Source organism: Episyrphus balteatus, chromosome 2 (assembly GCF_945859705.1).
Source record: "Episyrphus balteatus chromosome 2, idEpiBalt1.1, whole genome shotgun sequence".
Lineage (NCBI taxonomy): Eukaryota > Metazoa > Arthropoda > Insecta > Diptera > Syrphidae > Episyrphus > Episyrphus balteatus.
Window position 1 is genome coordinate 133,568,159 of NC_079135.1, and position 21,502 is coordinate 133,589,660.

The following is a 21,502-nucleotide window of genomic DNA, read 5'->3' on the forward strand; positions in this document are numbered from 1 at the left end:
TGAAAACTGATTAAATACTGAGTTGTAGAAAAAACACGGCTATATCCAATTTGTTTCTTAATTTGAACCCAAAATGAAAAATGATCTATCACCCTACGCCTTGGAAAAATGTGAGTTTGACGTTTTACATCAAAAATTTTAAACTTTCACCTGAAGGATTCAACGGGTATGACAAATTCATAATATTAAAATAATATTTCAGACAATAGCAACATTTTGTGATCTTAAAGTGAAATATTTTTATTTTTACAATATCTTAAGAAAAGATTTCATAATAAATGCTACCACGAACATTTTCAATTTTTGAATAGATAAAGGACTTAATGATATTAAAATAAGCCTACATTTGTTTGTGACAAAAATATCGACGATTTAATCAAAACTAACATTACGATGATGGAGATGTTAAAAAAGTGGTTTTCGTTAAATTTTGTACAGCAGATTTTTCATAATTTTCACGGTTGTTTTTTTTTTTTAGTTTTTGATATTTAATATTTAGAACGTTTACGTCTCACATAACAGTTTCTAAATATTGCATTTTTACAAATATGGCTCTAATGATTTTGATTAAATTTGGTAGGTATATACAAATAACTTTAATAAAACTGTGTTTGTAATTTTTTTACAAAAAACTGTCGGCTCTTCACGTACCTATATCCCGCTAATGGTGAAACTAATTTGGTTTAAAATTAATAAAGGATGTATTTTTTTACTAACGTTATACAAATTTTACGCTTTGAATGATTAATATAAATGTTCTTTGAACTTCAAGAGCAAGTAAGTGGCATTATTTTATTTAACTGTTTAATGATTAAATTCCAAAACAAAGCCAAGTTTATTTGATTTCGATCAATTTTGTAGGTACCGGCTAATTTGATGAAATATAATTTCAAAAATGAGACATCAAATTTTCTTAAATTTAAATTAGAAATGACTTCAGAAATATGACATCAAATGTTCTTAAATTTTACTTGGATCATTTGTGTTCTTAGCTACACACAATTTGAATAATAAATTGAAAGTGAATGAAAACACACATTTAAGATTTGAAATTGTTTTTTTTTTTTTAAGAGTTTGTTGAAACAAACTATACATTAGTTTATCATCTATTGATAATAATCAAAAGTAAAGGCCTTTTTATTTACTTTATTGAAAATGCAAGCGAACACACATTATATATAATTGCATCTTTGTCGTTGAAGCTTAAATGGTTTTGTGCCGTGTATCCTGCGTTTTGCACAAAAGATTTTTTTCATATTTTTCATGGAGCCAAGAAGTCTACAACACGCTGCATGAAGGATTTGTATGTCTTTTGTGCGGCGTGCATTCAAGTACTTGATGACATTCTGTAGAATATCCGCGCAGTGGGTGTTTCCGTGGTGTTTTGGCAGCGCAAAGATTTCATAGTTGCAGATATTTTTCCAATTCACTTCCATTGGTAGTCTCTATATTTCTTTTGCTGTGTATTTTTGTTTCTATTATTTATAGTCATGAGTAGGTATAGTATACGACTACAAAATTGTAAACAATGTATACCAAAATATGCAGGCTTCTTTTAGTACTTGGCATCGTTGGAAATGGGATCTCAGTTATGCATACCATGGTAGGCGTATGGTTTTTCTTTTTTGGTTGACTTCTTTAATTTGTCTTTGGTTGTCTCCTGCTTTGTTTATGGGAAACAATCGGCACCGGTTGTGGACAGTGAAACAAGGATAGCAACTATACTTTAGTTGTTTATCCTGCTTATAAAAATTTCTCAAGCCAAGCCAAAATTTGAAATAAAAGAAACGATGCTTTTCTTACCCATTTTTTTCAGCTATTGTTTTAAGATATTACTTCCATCCAAGAAAGCTTAAGTAAAAAAGGATTTGGTGCGTTTTTCTTACAGTGGGTACATCCTATTGTGGAAATGCACATTTTTTAGAGTAGGAGTTTAAAGAAACTTTGTTCTTGTTGATTGAAGAATCTTCTTGTGCTGAACTCAACTATGTATGAAATGGGTCGAACGTACTTGCCCTTAAGGTCTATGTGGCGTAGATAGTTAAAACAATGCATGGATTCTTTCAAAATATAAATTAATAATACCATGCTGCCGCTTGTTTTATTGCTTTATAATAAATTAAAATAAATTGAACAATGTCCTTACGATTTTTAATTATATATAAATAATTACCTTAACACGTTTTAAATTTTTATTTTTACTTATATTAAAACAAATTTACTTATAATTGTTCGCATTCAAATACTCGTTTTAATCCAACTAGCCAATAGGCATGGTAAATATTCCCATATTATGTTTTAAAGAGCACTATACAACAGTTTTCTTTATCAAAAAAAAAAAAAAAAAATCACATGAGAGTTGCACCACTCCATTTCTGAATGTCTCATATTTTCTTCATAGTAGGTATACTAAAATTGTTATAATGAGACGCAAAGTATAGGACAAATGTTAATGCAAAATGTTCATATATAATATCCCATATCATATAAGCGTGGCGTAGATTTAATTTTGCTATTGATACTTTGATATTACAATAACAATGACCTTTCCGCATTTAGATTTTGACTACATTTTATTTGTACCTGCAATACCATAGCTACCTACTCTTGAAACAAAAGTTAGTTACATTTCATTCATAAAATATTCGTCCTAGATTAAACCGCAAATGGCTAAAGAAACATCTGGTTTAATTACTATAAAAGTTTGACGTTCGTTTTCGCCCAAAAGTTCGTTTTACTTTAATTAAGTTCCAAGTTAGATTTTTTCATTCATATTTAAATTAAAATGTATTTGTTTTTTTTGCTTTATACATAATTCAGAATAAATGGTTTGCATATGTCCTACCAGCCCAAGTTTTAAAAAACCTTAGCCTCCTTTATACCTACCCCATTTTTTTCTTTTGAAGAAAATAAAATTCGCAAACCAATCCACGTGTTTTTTATTTTAAATAGCAGCAAGCCAACCTTAAAATGAAATGAGTCTGTAAAATATTTACTTCTTGGAGTTTCGTTACTGAGAATAGCTATGCCTTTTTTTTTTAAATTTAAATAAATGAAATCATCTTAATAAAAGGATCCTACTAATCATACAATTTTTTTCACATCCTAAGCCTTCGTTTCTGTTGCTGCTTCTAATACAAACAAATTTTTCTTAGGCTTGTTTATACACATGCGAAAAGCCCTTTTATTTTTCATAGAACATTTGAAAATAAAAGGGATGTATTCAGTATGGTGATGAGCTTGCGTGTGCCATTTCTATATGTGCTGAGTAAAGGGGGTTGTTGGGCGTAAAACCATCCTGATGACCTTCCGCAAATTTAAATTTTTTTGTTGAAAAAAAAAATTATACCTAGGCAGGTCGGCATGATAATTTTGTATCATATGATATGAAAATCATATCATATGATTTAATTATTTTTTTTAAAGGTCACTTAACATCGGAAAAATAACAAAATGTTGTTTCAAGACGGACTATACAGGCAAATGTCCCCCTATCACCAACTATTTTTCCGAGTGGAGTGTAAAGAATTTCATCTCTTCTTCTTTCTGTTAAAATATGACTTAGCTGTGTTCACAGTGATGTGGATCAGGATCTCCCAGATCTGGATTGACCTGAATATCTGAATTGTATTGGTTGTTTTTTTCTTTGTTCAGAAATAATATTTTTTTTTTCGTATTAAAGTTACTTCAAAAATACAAAAAGTATTAAATTAAAAAATTTCATTCTTACTTGAAAAGAGATTGAAAATAATAATTTATTTCCAATACTATTGTAATTTTTTTAAAGTGCATTTTCAGTGTTTTGTATTGCTTTAAGACTAAATAAGCACTTAAAAAAATATTTTTAAAACATTACAATGCTTAGTTTCATTTCAAATTAATTTAAAGTCATCCTTAAAAACGATGAGTTCTTTGAGATTTGTTCTGATGATGTATTTAACTCTACTTGTCTTTTGAATAGCTTGTGAATAGCTTTTCGGATGGAACTCACAATATGGGTGATTATTTGCTATAGGTATTTGACCTTTCAACAGCAACCGATTACTTAAAATGAACAAAAGCAATTGCTTGTTCGTTGTTATAGTTTAAATTGTTAATTGAGCTGACTTACATATATTCTTGCAAGCTTTGGGTTTGAGAAGTATTAAAGTTTTGGTCCATATGCGAGTAAATTGTGCGTCAAAAAATGCAATATGTTAATAAAGCAAGGTTTTTAGTCTATACATTTTTGCTAACTAACTTAAATTTGGAATGGAGATTCTTTTTTAAGTCCTGGTGTATTAGATTTAAATTTGGCAAAACAATTCGTTCTAAATATTAAGAGCTAGCATAAAATTTGAAAGAATCGCCCTCGAAAAGGATAGAACTACAAACCTACATGTACCTAAAAAAAGTTATTTTGGCGTATGCCATTCATTCATGCTTTTTCAAAATAATAAGATTTTCTACAAACATTGCCAAAAAAAAAAACAACATAAATTAATTTGTTTCTTAAAGATGTTTGTGAATTGAAACTTTAGCATTTCCGCCGGCCGTAGGTTATATCTAATCAAATCATTTACTTTCTATAAACGATTGCATTATGAATGAGACTCAATACGAATAAGTTGTTGTAGTATGTAGACAGCTACATGCATATGTTAAATTTTGAGATTTTATTCTAAATGTTGGTACGCAACTCGCTGCGAAATTAACATAATTTCCGAATAACAAGGAATAGTGATGCAGTGATTTTTTGATTCAAATACAGTTAACATTTTCTTTGCATAAATTTCAGAACACTGCATCGCTGAATAATGTAGGTATGCAAAAACCAACTGAAACAGATACAAGGCTAGATATTGTCGTTGAAAAGCAAACTTATTTGTTAAACCATTTGTAATACAAAGCAAATTCTGTTATTCCAACCTTTTATGTCGGTGTTTCAGAAATGTACAGACTCGAATCAAATTGGATATAAGACATCCCATATTGTGTACTTCTTAAACATTTTAAAGACTTTTTACCTTTAATCCAGCCTGGTTTGTAAGAAATTTGTAATATTGGTTTCATTAAAAAAAAAAAGGATCTAAATGTTAAATTAAAATAAAAAAATAGGATCTAAATGTTAAATTAAAAAAAAAAAATGGTTGGATAAAATCTCAATAGTTATTTTTTTCTTAAAGATGGATCTAAAATCTTAAAGATGTATCTAAAATCCAACATAAAAAAAAGAAAATATCTCAAAACTGGATTTTAAAATGATGAATTTTAAAAAAAAGCTGCTTATAATTAACGCAGTTTTGTTAAGATTTGCCTTCGTCGTGAATTTATGAATTATAGCATTTCTGTTTTTATATAAATAAAACAAAAAATCATAAAATTTGTTAAAAAAAAAAAAAAAAAAAAAAAAAAAACAGCATCCAAACAAAGTACTCAATTTGATTTCTTTTATGAAGGTGAATTTTTAGAAAAAATAATTAAAATCGTTTTTTTTAAACCAATTTTTTTATAAATAAGTTTTATGAAAAAAAATAAAATTAAATTAACTTGGTTTGCAATTTTTTAGTAGGGTAAAGTCGGGGGATATGGCACCCATTTTTGTTTTTCGTTATTACTTGAGAAATAAAGAAGATATCTATTTCAAACAAAGGCAGGTTTATTTTAAAACTATTTCTTAAATGCAAAATAGGTACATAAGTGTAATTCAAAGATAATTTCTTATTATTTTTTGCAAAAATAAAAACCATTAAAAAAACATGATTGAAAAAATGGAGGGTGATATGGCACCTTATAAAGGGTGATATGGCACCCTATTTCTTCTTGATATTTTTATTGTAAAACTTGTTGAATTTGTTGTTGAAAGACGTACACGAATCATGAGACCAAAAGTGAAATTATGATTACTGCCTTATTCCGCACTTTTCAGTCAATCTGAAAGCTATTTGGCAAACTTTTAGGTTCTGGTCATTTAAGAAGCCTTCTTAATGTAGTGACGTGTGAAGGGAATTTTTTTTGACATTCAGCAGCTCCAACGGCTGCTGTGATCTGGGTTTGAGTCCACTTGGCCTGGTTTGCTGAAGTTTTTGGTAAATGCAATTATCAGTTGAAAAATAAATAGGTTCAAAAGTAGATGCGGGGGAAATGGCACCGGTGTTATATATCCCGAAGTTCTTGGGTGCCATATCCCCCATTTGACTACACTTCTGTTTTCTTCAAATGACACGAATAATTACGTTTGCTTAGTTATGGCAATGAGCAAACACAAAAATACAACCGTTACCGTTGTTTTTGTGTTAAAATGAACCCTCGTTTTTGTTTGTCCATTTTTTAAATTTAAGTGGCAATGGCTACTGCGGATCCGAATGCATCCACTGAAAGCTTACGTCAGACTGAATTCTATTTTGCTCTTTTTGCTTTGAAAAGAAGTCATTAAGTGGGAGATATTGAAAGGGTGCCATATCACCCGTGGTGCCATATCACCCGACTTTACCCTAATTAGTGACTGATAGGCAGGCAGCCAGACAGACTCGCGGGGCCCACTTTTTTCGCGTTCTCTACAATCGTATCATGTTTGATTGTTATCTCAATTTTTTTACGAATACATAACTTGTTGATATAAAATACCTACATTATATCGCACCCTCAGTGCAAAAGAGCGATAAGTAAAAAAATGACATTTTTGAGATAATGATGAGGAAATGTTGCTTTTTAAATTATCTTTCTTTTGAAGGGCTTGTTGTTAACGTAAACGAAAAATTCGAAAGATTATGACTATTTTTATCCAATTCCTACTATATTAAAAGTCAAACTCTTTCCTAATTTAAACAATTTTAAAAAATAAATTTATTAAAACTACAAAATAAACATAATGGTTCTTGTAATAGAGCTTTGACATTATGGAAATTGCTGTCCCATAGAAAGTTATAGGGGAAAGTTTAGAGTCATGTATTTTGCAGAAGCGTTTTCTCGAAATGAACTTTTTTGAGTTCTCGCTCTTTTGCACTGAGGGTGCGATATGTATACATACATAAGGGTGCGGGTCAATAAAATCGAATATCTTTTTTTTTTTGGACTTTAATCCACGAGCCATAACCCATATGTCAAGATTAGGCTAGAAAACTCTTTACTTTTATCAAACTACCAAAAATTCAGTAGGTACATAAGGCCCTTAAATTTGTATCAACTGAAATGAGTTCTAAGTTCAAAAAAGGAAGGGCACGAAGGGCACATGAGCACGACCAACGAACGACGAATGAATGAAAAAAGTGATTTTAGACACGTTTCAAGCCCTTTTTCCTTACAAATTCCCAACAAATCAATAGAAATAGGGGAGACCGGGGACAAAAGTAACACGTCATGAAAGTAACAAGCCCATTTACTAGCATGAACGAATGTGTTTGAGTAATTTTTTTGTTTTGTTAAAGTCAAGTCAAGACACGTGCCACATTAAAAAAAAAAGAAAATAAGGTGTAATTTGAAATTTTTTTGAGTGCCGGTTTTTTACTTGCGATAAAGGTACAAGCAAATAAAGCAAGTTTAGGATTCGTAAAAAAAATCGAACTCGAGATAACAATTTTACATGACATTACGATGGTGGAGAATGCCAAAAAAGTGGGTCCGGCAATTCTGTCTGTCTGTCTGTCTGCCTGTAGGAACCTAGAGCTACAGCCTAAACTACTGGAGCTATTTTCTTCAAACTTGGTAGTTAACAGTTTTGGGTAATTCCCTAGAGGACAAATTGAAATTTTTTTTTAGGACCAAAACTAACGGTACCTATAACGGAAATAGAAAAGTTAATTTTTTTTCAAAACGGCTTTAACGATTTTGATTAAAATGTTTGTGTGTAGTGAAACACATAAAAGCTTTCTTTGAAGATAAAAACAATATTTTTTGTACCGTTATTAACCCATTTCCAGTTGACTTAGAAACTTGAAATTTTACACACTATCTGTTTTTGGCCCAATTAGAGGAAATCTGAAAAAAAATTTTTGGAAAAGCTTTTGGTTTTCCAGAAAATTCACGTTGCGTTTTCGCAACGTTAGCCGAAAGGGGTATCAAAATTTTTTAAATAATTTATTTTTACTTGGAGTATGAATCAATTTTATTTGAGTATTTTTATGAAGAAATTAACTAATTAAAGATACACTGGGTAATAAAAGGTTGTTGAAAATAAAATAACAAAATTTATAATAAGTTAAACATTATATTTTGATATTTTATGCTTACTAAGAAAGGTTTTTTGTGTGGTACTTATCGAAGCATTTTGGATATGAATCAAGATATTACATTTCTTGCAGAAAAAAACGTATTGTCTGAAACACTTGCGACATCGTTTTGGTGACAGTATGTTTGATGTTGTCAAAAAAATGATAAAAGTGACTACTTCATTCAATTCTTATCGTAGTGCAATTACTTAGTGATAACTTCTCTGAATTGATTCCTTTCAAAAATCGATAAACCAAATCAGCACCCGCCAACAATCGACAAGAGCTGACCGAACTCAAACAAATCAGAAAAAGTCATGGTTTCATTGATTTTGCATTCGATAACGAAAATGAAATTGCACCTGTTCGCTGGAACAACAATTGTAACAGTCTTAACGTTGCGAAAACGCAACGTAATGCTTTCATCTTACCTGACAAGCAGGCAACTCAAATAAATTACTTCAGCACTATTTTAGAATATAATTTGAACCCTTATTTACCTGTAGACTATTTAGAAAAATTATAATTTTGACTATATTTTTCAAAAGTTCAAAAATTTTACCTCAAAATTTTGAAAAACTCGAATTTTCATAGCCCCAAAAAAGCTCGAAAAAACATTTTTACAAAAAAATCCAAAAACAGGTCGATTAGATAATTTGACTATCTTTCCAAATAATTTTTTAGTTTATTTAAAAATATAATCAGTTATGTTCCAGAAGTCTTCAAACATGACGTTGCGAAAACGCAACGTTAGCCGGAAATGGGTTAACTGTACCTGTCATAGAACGGTTTTTTTGATTTATGAATTTCACGTAAACGACCAAACATATTAGCCCAGTCATTTTAGTCATTTTTAAGCCCAATCTGCGGAAAAATTCCTACTGGGCTGAATTTTGGTATACAGCTTAATGACGGCTTTGTTATGAAGATGTGAAAAATCGACATTGATATCGTGTCCGCGTTAATAGTTATAGGGGTCAAAAGGTCACAAAAACTGGTTTTTCACGATTTTCAGCAAAACGGTAAGTCTTATCAAAAAATTTTCAATGCAAGAATTGTAGACCAGATTATTATATATAAAAAGTGTCATGACACTTTTTTTCCTAAGACCCACCGTTTTTTAGGTATAACGATTCAAAAAGTTGAAGTTTAGTTGTAATCGTCATAATCCTATTCCTGAAAAAAAAACTCCTAACTGAAAAGTTCCTGAAATTTCATTATTTTTTTAGCTTGAATTTCGTTCCTCAACTGTTAAGAATATGGGGAAACCAAAAAAAAATGGAAATTTTCGCCATTTTTTCGATTGGGGCCCTTCTCCCGAAACCATTTCCCTGGGAATTTTTGTTTAGAATATGTCTGAAAATATACAGGGTATATTTCGTTTTTTGTATTGCTGGATTAAGTACTTATAATTCTTATTTTACCTTTTTGTTTTGCTTCTTTAATTCCATTAAAAACGTAATTTTTATTTTTATATTATCGATATATTTCGATATATATCGATAATATAAAAATAAAAATTGCGTTTTTAATGGAATTAAAGAAGCAAAACAAAAAGGTAAAATAAGAATATACAGGGTGTGCAATAGAGAATGAACAACCCTAAAACGGCTTATAGCTACACTTATGATTGTTCTAAAAACAGATAGAAAAAAGTTCTATCGCAACCAGTTCATAAAATATGGACTTTTTTTCGTTCAGTGTATTTTAAATTTTATCATCTTATGTTTTCGTTCACTACAACCACGAATGAATGAATTTTATTTATTTCTTTTTTTTATAATTTTCTACAATAATTGGATGAGTACATAAACACTTTAAAAATTTCATAGCTATTGCACATTTTCGTAAAAAAAAATTTTGAAATCTGTTTTTTGATGCAAAATGTAAAAAAAGTATTTTATGAAAAATTTTAAACACCTGTGGTATAAAATAAATCTATAGAAACCTAGGTGGCCATCTTTCTTAAAAATATTCTCCTTATACCAGAATATTTTTAAGAAAGTTGGCCACCTAGGTTTCTATAGATTTATTTTATACCACAGGTGTTTAAAATTTTTCATAAAATATTTTTTTTACATTTTGCATCAAAAAACAGATTTCAAAATTTTTTTTACGAAAATGTGCAATAGCTTTGCAGTTTTTAAAGCGTTTATGTACTCATACAATTATTGTAGAAAATTATAAAAAAAAGAAATAAATAAAATTCATTCATTCGTGGTTGTAGTGAACGAAAACATAAGATGATAAAATTTAAAATACACTGAACGAAAAAAAGTCCATATTTTATGAACTGGTTGCGATAGAACTTTTTTCTATCTGTTTATAGAACAATCATAAGTGTAGCTATAAGCCGTTTTAGGGTTGTTCATTCTCTATTGCACACCCTGTATATTTTCAGACATATTCTAAACAAAAATTCCCAGGGAAATGGTTTCGGGAGAAGGGTCCCAACCCAATCGGAAAAATGGAGAAAATTTCCATTTTTTTTTGGTTTCCACATATTCTTAACAGTTGAGGAACGAAATTCAAGCTAAAAAAATAATGAAATTTCAGGAACTTTTCAGTTAGGAGTTTTTTTTTCAGGAATAGGATTATGACGATTACAACTAAACTTCAACTTTTTGAATCGTTATACCTAAAAAACGGTTCGTCTTAGGAAAAAAAGTGTCATGACACTTTTTATATATAATAATCTGGTCTACAATTCTTGCATTGAAAATTTTTTGATAAGACTTACCGTTTTGCTGAAAATCGTGAAAAACCAGTTTTTGTGACCTTTTGACCCCTATAACTCTTAACGCGGACACGATATCAATGTCGATTTTTCACATCTTCATAACAAAGCCGTCATTAAGCTGTATACTAAAATTCAGCCCAGTAGGAATTTTTCCGCAGATAAAACCTAAAATTACTGGACTATATTTCAACCAAAATTTTTATACAGAAACGTTTAAACAATCATTATTTAAAAAAATTAAATTTCTTTCAAAAAACAAATTTTTGGATTTTTAAAAAATATTTAAAATTTTTTTTTTTGAAAAATCAATTTTTTGGAAACGGGTTAGTGAAAAATTTTGAAAACCCATTTTTATGTGTAAATTAATTATTTGTTCAAAATGGCATACCTACCAACTTTTTTTTTGAAAATGTTAGAAAATTTTTATACATATATAAAAAATAATTTAAAAAAAAAAGGCTCTAACGATTTTCGAAATTTTTTTTCTAGAAATTATACAAGGAATAAAATGGCATACTTAGTTTTTTTGTAAAAGATCATTTAAGGTGGTATTTAATTATTTATAAAAACAGATTTAATTTTTTTGCACCACTTATGAAATTCCGTGCAAATATAAAATTTTAAATATTCCCTTATTTTGTTCAATGAAAAGCTTTAACATTAGAGTAACTTTTACCATAAGAGCAAGTACGTGCGATCCCAGTCGTGCAATTTATTTTTAATAAAACTGTCATGGTATCTTAATTATTTTAAGCTAAATTTTTTCCAAGGATTGCTTAATATTTTATTTATCGTTCTTGCTTTAAATAAATTTTAAAACTTGCGTGAATTATTTAGTTTTTTAAGAAAAATGACTGCATGTGGACAAAAGTAACAAAAGATCATGTGGACGATAATTTCGTATTTTAAAATGATCTCATGTATAGGTTACCTTTAAATTAAACAAATATTTAATTTACGTTTTTATGTTACTCGCTAAACGAAGTACCATCCTTTAAAAAAAAAATGTTCAATTATTCTTATCTTGTTTTTGTTTTTTCTTTGAAGTTAAAAAAAATTATGAATATTAACTATTCGTTATGATCCTAAGTTAAAACAAGTGTGTAATACAGAAAAAAAAGTATGATAAAGGTATAATTTCTTTTTTTTTGATTAACTATGCTTTTTAATTATTGTTACTTTTGTACCCAGAGCGTGTTACTTTCGTCCTAGACATATAGGACAAATGTAACAAGGGCAGAATCTTAGAAAAAACTATCACAGCTACGTGAATTTTTCAATTAATCTTTTAGAAGGCATATTTTGATATTTGTTATTCCAACCATCAAAGGAGCAGGAACCCCAAAAGTAAAAAATGTTAGTTTTGTCCCCGATCTCCCCTATAGTTTATCGTTGAATTTATGATGCAATTATTTACTTTTAATATAAAATGTTAGTAAATTTGAGAAAATTTATTTATTAGTCGCGAAAAGAGTTCTAGTTGGTACGAACTGTCAGACTAAATTCGCGTTCCACACAATCCACATTCCCAACGAACAATATGTTCGCGCGTTCTTAATCTCAAAAATAATTATTGTTTTGGTTCTGGTGGTAAACGGTGTTAAATTCAAACTTCGTTCGCGACGAATTAAAAACTCTCATGAGAATGTCAAAATCAACGAATTTTTGATCATTCGGTCGTGCTCAAGTGAATAGTGTCAAATTCAAACTTCATTCGCGACGAATTAAAAACTCTCATATGTGAATGTCAAAATCATCGAATTTTCGTTCATTCGGTCGTTGGTCGTGCTCACGTGAATAGTGCTTTATATATATAAAAAGTACCTAATTAATAAATTGTTCAATAATTTGTATATCAATATAAAGGTAGATGCATACATATCTATATATACTTTGCTTTACTCAAAGCTAAAAAAAAACTCTCATTTTAATATTAATTATTTGACATTTTTTTTTAATTGAAAAGTCTTTACATTTAACTAAAAACAGGAAATGAATAGGGCTCACATAATACCAGTTTCTTTTGTTACAAACAAGAAACAACGAGTGAAGGGTTTCGTAGTCTCTTGTTTTATTTTTCCATAAATGTTCACATGTTCCCAGTGTTCTTATATGTGTACCTCAATTTCATTCTCTTCTTTTAAAGTCCTCCAGGAATACCATTTGTTAACGCAAAGAAGTTTAGGTCTAGTACTTTTCAAGAATTGTCTTAAGTACTTTACTGGAGTACATCGCACTTTGTGAATGCACCGAGGCCATGTTGTCATGGACTGTGTTGGAGAATGCGGTAAGATAAGTATTACCAGACCTGCATAATTTGTGGTGGGTTCCATTAGGCTGCGCCAAGGGGATCTATTGCCGCGATGCATATTCAACATATTCTTATGGCAACGATGTTAAGAACACTTTTTGCGTTGATTCATTTATAATAATTAGGAAAAATATGTACTTCGTTGATGATGTTTATGAAAATGCAAAGAGCCACGTATAGGTACACAGCTTGTTTTTAATCTTATAAAGTTGACAGAATTGTCATGCTTTGTATTTGTGTTTGTAAGATTTTTAAAGCAATGAAGGAAACAATCATATATTTGTGGTTACAATGACTTACATATCAATAGGCATAATATATATACACATTAGGGTGGGTCAAAAAAAAAATCGAAATTTAAAATATATTCTTGTAGGGGCTTAAACGTTCTACAAAGAAGTCATTGGCATCAAATTAACTGCTTTAACCGTTTAGAAGATATTCGTATTCGGAGTATAAACTCAAAAAAAAAAAAAAAGAATTTCGATTTTTTTGACCCACTCTAATCACATATCAGAGTGTTCAGCCGAGTTTTCTAGCAACTTTGGTACTACACTACTAGTCTACAGGAAAAAACCTCAGGTCATTTTCGAACCCCATCTATATTCTAAAATCTAAATGTCAGAAATTTCAAACTCGTTATATTTGTTAAGAGTAGACGCATATTTTTGCTGGTTTTTAAAATGACATTATAGAGCAATTCTGAGTATCGTATTGAAAACAAGAATATCATCTATGTATGTATAGGTATATAGACAAACCTTTCTATTTACAAGGCGTATTTAGGGATTGTAAATTTATTCTTTTCTACAATCACTTTTTCAAGAAGCTTAAGGTGTTCTATTAAAAGAAATATAGGTAAAACTTATACCTCTACACTTTTGAGGTAGAAAAAAAGATAGTATTGAGTTGTTGAACATTGAACAACAAGTCATGTACATTTAACACAGCTATTGGGCGTTTTAAGATATCATGAAAAATAACTATGGCATCAACAAGAAAATGGTCACCTCCTCATCAGTTTTCGTATGTCAATTAGGAAAAGATTTGGAGAAAATTGATAGCTCTCAACTGAATTTTTGTCTCCTTACAACAAGGGATTCAACACCTACTTTTTCCAATAAAAATCGCCAGCACAGGCACACAACGAATTTTAACCCTTTGCAACCAAAATGCGCTCAACTTCAAGTTTTTGTTTTTCTTTTTATTGACTGTTCTCTTATGCCCCAAAGGAATGATCATTCCTACCTGTCTTAACAAAACGGGAAAAGCTTTGTTTTCATCGCATTGAAAATTGATTTTTCCAAGTTTTAAAATTAAATCTATATACGGTGCTCTTTGTTCACGTATTATATGCACTGCGTCTTAAAAACTAACTGGAAAATATGAAAACATATTGAAACAAAACTTCAACTGCTTATAACTAACTTCAATAAAATATGTCTCGTGCAGTAGTGACTGCGCCTTTGAACAAATTAAAATTGAATTTTCGATTGATAAAATGAGAAAAAAAAGTAAAGCACTTTTATACCCATCATGTTAAACCCTCCTTGAGGCCCATGGGTGATGCCCTTCTTTCATGCTTCAACTCTAGTGTTTTTATTGTTCTCCTTTAGATGAAAGTTGCAGATGCCACTTGCCCAACGGTTTCATTATGTTGTGTTCATACAACAACTAATGCATTATTCTGAGAATAAGGCACTTAAACACATGGTCTCAATAAAACGGTGGGATCCTTCTTGGCTTTTTTTTGTTGTTAAAATAAACACATTGTTTATTGTAATAGACAAGCTCGGAGTATTTATAAAGAACCAAAAATGGGATAGCTTGTTGTTAAACATCTTGAATTTGACACATTTTACCTACTTCAGGAAATATTTCTTTCTTTCATGCAACACTTGTGTATTCTTATGCAAGTAAATCAAAAATATTATATGCCTACATTACATACCTACTTATCACTTTTTTTATATAATACCTAATATAATAATACCTAACTAAATAATTAAGAAGAAATTTTTCCAATCCAGCTTAAAAAATTTTGTCCAGACAATTATATGAAATTAAAGCCTTTTCCAGATTAAATTCATCAAGAGGCATTTTCTGAAACGGAACATTGAATTTTTTTAATGAAAATTTGGTTTTAGGTGTTGATTGATAACACTGGTTAGCAAAATTAAACTTTTTTTTTTGTTGCCGAAACAAAACTATACTTTTCTGAAGGTTTTCGGTGCGCTGAATTCGAATCCGAAGTCAAAAAAAATTAATCACCTCCCGTTTTTGAAATATTACCGTTAGAAAATGCAGCACTTCGGACCTTATTCTTTTATATATGGAAAATTATTTGAGCATATTTAGTAACAGTTTTTATAAGAACTATTTACCACCTCTTTAAATCTGTTTAAATCTTTCCGATATCTTTTTTACTGCCCGAGATATCCTCAGTTGTTTGGTATTTTTATAAATTTTATAACGTCATTATCTTCTTTATGATATATGAAGCCAAACCCACTGACTTCAGTTTAAGATATCTCGGGCAACACAAAAGATATTGAAAAGATTTAAACAGGTATCGAAAGATGGAAAACAGTTCTTATAGAAACCGTTACTATATATGCTCAAACAATTTTCCTTATACAAAAGAATAATATCCGAAGCACTCAAAAATTGTTTTTTTTGCATTTTCTAACAGTAATATCTCAAAAACGGGAGCTGATTAGTTGTTTTTGACTTCGGATTCGAGTTCAGCACACCGAAAACCTTCAGAAAAGTATATTTTTGTTTCGGCAGCAAAACCCTTGTAAACCAGTGTAATAATTTCTACAAAATGGCATACCAGCCTTATTTTAAAACTTTTTTTTTTAATTATTTATCAAAAACTAGTTGTTTTTTTTTTTAATTTTTCCTAAAAATACATCTTTATAAAAGAAATGAAACTGCATATTTTTTTGGAACTCAATTTTAATGAAAGAGTAGTTTTTTTTTCATTTGAAAAAAGAATTTTATGTTTTTTTTTTATTTTTTTTTTATTTTAATGTACCAAGTACCTACCTACCTATTCATCTATCAAATTTGTATACAAAAAAAATGTTTAAAAAATGTTAACAATTTAAATTCTAAGAGCAAGTGCCTACGTGTGAGCCAGTCATGCATTTTATTTTTTATTTTATACGTCATATATTATTTATATTACCTTTCTATAAACAACTCAAACATAAAAATGAATCAAGTATCAAAGAAACAGTGACCATGTCATGTTCAGGGGGATTGCAATATTTCAACTTTTTCATAAATTCTGATTAGTATAGGTACAATTAATTTCTTGAAATCACTAATTTTTCAGAAAAAAAAAATATTATTTGTTTGACACAAAATCAATACTTGCCAAAGGAATCATTATCAGTAAAATTAATTTGTATTCAATTTTCGAAAAATTACAAGAATGCAGAATTGAGTCCTATTCCGAAAGAGTGAAATCTTCTGTGTATATGAAAAAAAGTGTTAATTGCCTTCACGAACAAGGCAGAGAAAAACTCTCTGTTGCGGAATTGGGCCCCTGAAATCAATTTCTTCTGATATTTCAGGATAATATTTGCGTTTAAAGTTGAATTAAAAAATCGTTAGAAAAATGTATTGAACAAAACATTCATTTACCGTAACTATTTAATTGGTAGGTGACATACCTTCAGTTATTTTATTAAAAGAAAATAATCAACTGTCATACGTACCTACATACATATTATGACGATATACAATTTATTAATTTTTAATTGAGAAAAAGTCGAATTCAATAGTTTAAATTTAATTTATGTATTGTATGAAAAATTTACTTTAAAATCAAATAAATGTTTTTTTTTTTAATAATATAAATTTATTAAATATTAATAATATCAACTTAACCCTATTTATTTATGTAGGTACTGTCTTTCTGTTCATAAAATATAATGTTTTTTATTAGAGGATGTGAATAGTTTATTTGCTATGAATTGCATTTTTCAATTATCGTACCAATCTAATATAAATATACATATTATGTAGACCTTTAAGATTCGTTTTCTTAAGGAAAGAATATCTTTTCTGCTGATGACCCTTGAAATCCCATTAAATGCATAGCGGATTTCCTGAGAACCTCTTCAAAATTGCTGATGTCTTTCCCAAATACCATTGAATTTGTATACAATATCTGAATAATATCTCCCATGAGTTACTTTAAGCTTTGTTTTAGTCCTTTGTTGGAAATGCGAGATGATTCGCAACCCCTATTGGGCAACTTTGAGATACACTTTAGTTGAAAAATGTATACCTATGCGTATGAAGGTATGTATATATACTTTTATATGCACACTTCGTGAAATAATTTTATCCTATCCAAATTTATTATAATCGATTTACATATGCAAATGTTGCAGATTTTTCATCTAAATGTTGGACTTGGCGCAGAATCGCGTATTCAAATCGAAATTATTCAATGAGAGTGAAAAGCGTCTTCCAAGCCAAGGATATAGATTTATATTTTGTGTTGGCCTTTTTCTTATGAATTTTGAGAATAAATGTCCCTTTAGTTTGGTGGTATGTTTTTCAATATAATGAAATATATGTGTAAATATAGGACTACCATAGAGAAATATACGATTGTCTTGTTGGAACTCAAGAATTTAATGGATAGCTGAACGAAGTAAGTTCAATAGAGAGAAAAGAATAAATCGGCTAAGCGCTTAGGCAAAAGCTGATTGGTAATTGCAGAAGTAGACACTCTTTTTCATGTGCTCATTACCTATAATTGTTGCAACTGTTACTTCTTAATTATGGAAGAATGTTAAAGCTTAATTATTAATTTAAAAAATTGGTTGTCCGTAATCGGCTTAGGAACGATAATTTTACGTGATAACGTCAGAAGAAAACAGACGAGGAATTGGCTAAGGTGATTTATGATCGTTGACAGTCAGAAATAGCTAAATACGTCTGCCTAACGTGATTGTCACAATATACCTACCTTATTTTGGAAATTTAAAAAAATCATATATAATAACGCCATATTTTGTTACAATTATTTTTTCAAATTTGTAAAAAAATTTCAAAAAAAAAAATTAGTTGGTAAGTTTTTGTTTTAAATATATTAAAATTCGCAAAAATATGTTTTGTCTTTCGCTCTTAAAGAGGAACAAATACTTACTAAAGTTCATTTCTCGTACTCTTGTCGAAAACTTTGAATTCAAATTCCGTTAAAAAAAAACAAAATCGGACTTAAATAAATAAACAATGTGCCGAACATGGTTTATTGAAAAAAACCATGCACACAGCACAGTTTCTTTAGTTTCGCGAAAATCCTAGTTATTTTAAGAAAACTTAATTTCATTATGTGTCTTCATTCATACTTACATTGAATAATGAAATAATTCCATGTCAATAAATTGAAATGAAACATTTTCCACCCATCAAATGTTACATATTAGTTATTCAAGTTTTCGCTGATAGCGTAGTGCAACATGAAGAGAGACATTTTATGGAAGCTACATACATAACCCTATTTACATTACATATGCTCATAATCTTCACAGCCATGACCACTAAGCTTCTAACCACTACGCTGACCTGACCAGCCGTCTAACCAACCAGCCAACAGACCAAAAGAGGTCACCCTAAATCATTGTGGACATTCTCTTTGCCATTTGCAAATGGAAACTACGCTAGGAGACCTATTTAATTAAGAAGATTGCCATTCATTTAATTTTGTCGTCATCCTTGTCGACATCGTCGCGTAGTTGCCGTCTTGCAAATAGCTGCAAACAGCTTTTGCTCTTGCATGAAGAATTTTTGATGCAGATTTTTTTTTGTTAGATTATTTAATGTTGAAGTCGGTGACCGTATAAAATAGCAGCGGTCAAAAAGCAACGGCTTTAGTTATTTGATAACCGCATTAGTTAAGTAACCTTACAATTTTAGTCTTGAAAACAATTGATGCCATTGTCAAGTATAAGGGAACTTTTGTGATTGTTTTGTTTACTAGAAAACAATAGGCCAAGTAAAACTCTTAAAAAATCCATGTAACAGTCAAATATGTCCTCATTACAAATGAAAGAGAATGCGAAAAAAGTTGGTCCCGCAATTCCGTTTACTTCTATCTCGAACTACAGTCCAAACAATTTGATCTTTTTGCTTCAAATTTGGTTGATAAGAGTTATGGGTAATTCCCTTGAAGGGAAAATTAATTTTTTTAAAACAAAATTAATGGTAGGTAGGTACTCGCCATTATAACCGATATGGAAAAGCTTACCTACATATTTCAAAAACGGCTTCAACGATTATGATTAATATATTAGTGTGATTAATATACATATTAGGTCGTATTTTAAAAACAAAAAACTTTTTTTGTTTGAAACTTAAATAAAAGCAATTCCACTATCACGGGTGCAACATTTCGAAGTTTATTTACAAACAATTACAAAAAATTTTAATTAAACTACCTATAACTTGAAAGAGTACATTTAAACCTGTTTATTTTTGATTTAGCTATTAAGTTTAAATTAAATAAGTAATTAGTCACTTAGAAGGGTTCAAAGTGCGATCGCGGGTGCCACAAAATCGACGCTATCTATTTAAATCTAAGTTAAAAAACATAAAAGTCTATTAATTTTCAAACACTTTTAATTTCTTACTTACATAATATCGAATGATGTTAAATCAATTATCGTAAAACATAAAAAATAATAAGAAAAAAATACAAGGTGGAATAATTTAAATTCGAAGCTATCGCGGTGCAACACGCTTACAATTACCCCGTTTGTATGTCCGATTTAAAGATCGAATTGAATCTGAATCGAAATTTCGATTCAGGTATATGACTATACCAGTTTGAGGAATCGAATTGAAATAGAATCGAAAACACAATATGTATTTCTTTTAAAAATATTGACAGTAAAATAGAAAAATTAAACAAAAACCAAAGGGCAAGAGAAACTAGATAACATAATACATACATTCAATGAGTTTTTCAAATAAGAAGACAATCACACACAATTTCTAACAGAACTGATATCTCGAGTTTTCAATTATGTAGGTATATATGCACATTTTCGATTCGATTTAGCTCCCCGAGGCGGATCAGATCAACAAATCCGGATTCAATTCGATCCAGGTATATATAGACCTTAATCTTGAATTAATTTGGATTCAAAACGCCTTATATACGGGGTAAATGGCTACCGAAAATAAGAAACGGTAAGGACAACACCAACAAAATATTATATTCTTTTTACAAACAACTACCTAACATGTGTCACCACATGCCTAACAATGTGTTTTTTTTTTTAATTTTGTTCAACTCACAACCCTCATCGGGTAATACTAACAATACTAAGTAAATGTAAATCAAGAATTCAAATGGTTTTTATATAATTCTTTACAGAAAATAGCAAGAAAGCTAATGCATACTTCATTATTTTAAAACAAAGGTCACGAAGACAGAGATAATTTAAATAAATTCACGCCTAGGTCGCCCGATCTTGCTGTTAGGGTTCAAGTTGCTAAAATTTTTAAGAGTATATCTTATAAAAACATAGAACAGTTATTTGATAAAAAAAAAAAATCCTTTTTCAAAGGAAAAAAAACAACATCTAAAATTAAATTGAGCTCTAAAATGCAATTCCATTTTTTTTTATTTAGAAGCATTTTTAGAAAAAAAAAATTAAAAAAACGGCTTTGTTTAAAAAAAAAAAACAAATTTTGTATAAATGATATATTGAAAAACAAAACTTTAAAAAAATTTGGATTCCATTTTGAAGTACATAATTACCAATCAACATCTAAAATCAAAACTTCAAAATAAAATCAATGTCCTGTTGTCGAAAATTTGATTTTTAAATTTTTTTTAACCCAAAAATTAATTTTTCAAAATTTTTTGCATTATATTAAAATTATATAAATAATTCTTTACAAAAAAAAAATTAGTTGAAATCGAATTAGTAGTTTCGGAGAAAATCGGATTAAAAAAAAAAACATCTATGGCAGCTAACGTTAATAACGATTTAAAAAAAAAAAATTATTTTCAGTAAAAGATAGAACTTGCTTCAAAACTTACATTTGAATTTCTTTACCAATTGCATAATTGGTAAAATTGCATAACTCGATATATGTATAGTACCTATATCGGAAGTACAATTAATCATAAACAATAACCCACATTCATTTTTTCTTATACCTTCCTATCTGCCCATTTGCATGAAAAGAATATGCAGTTCTAACCAGGATACCTTTGTAATCAAATTA

General features: G+C 29.4%; 1 protein-coding gene across 7 annotated transcripts in view; it reads right to left on the reverse strand.

Moving 5' to 3' along the window:
• Window positions 1-21,502, reverse strand: part of LOC129908915 (ras-related protein Ral-a) — a 154,982-nt gene that overhangs the window by 129,623 nt on the left and 3,857 nt on the right. The window lies entirely within an intron of this gene.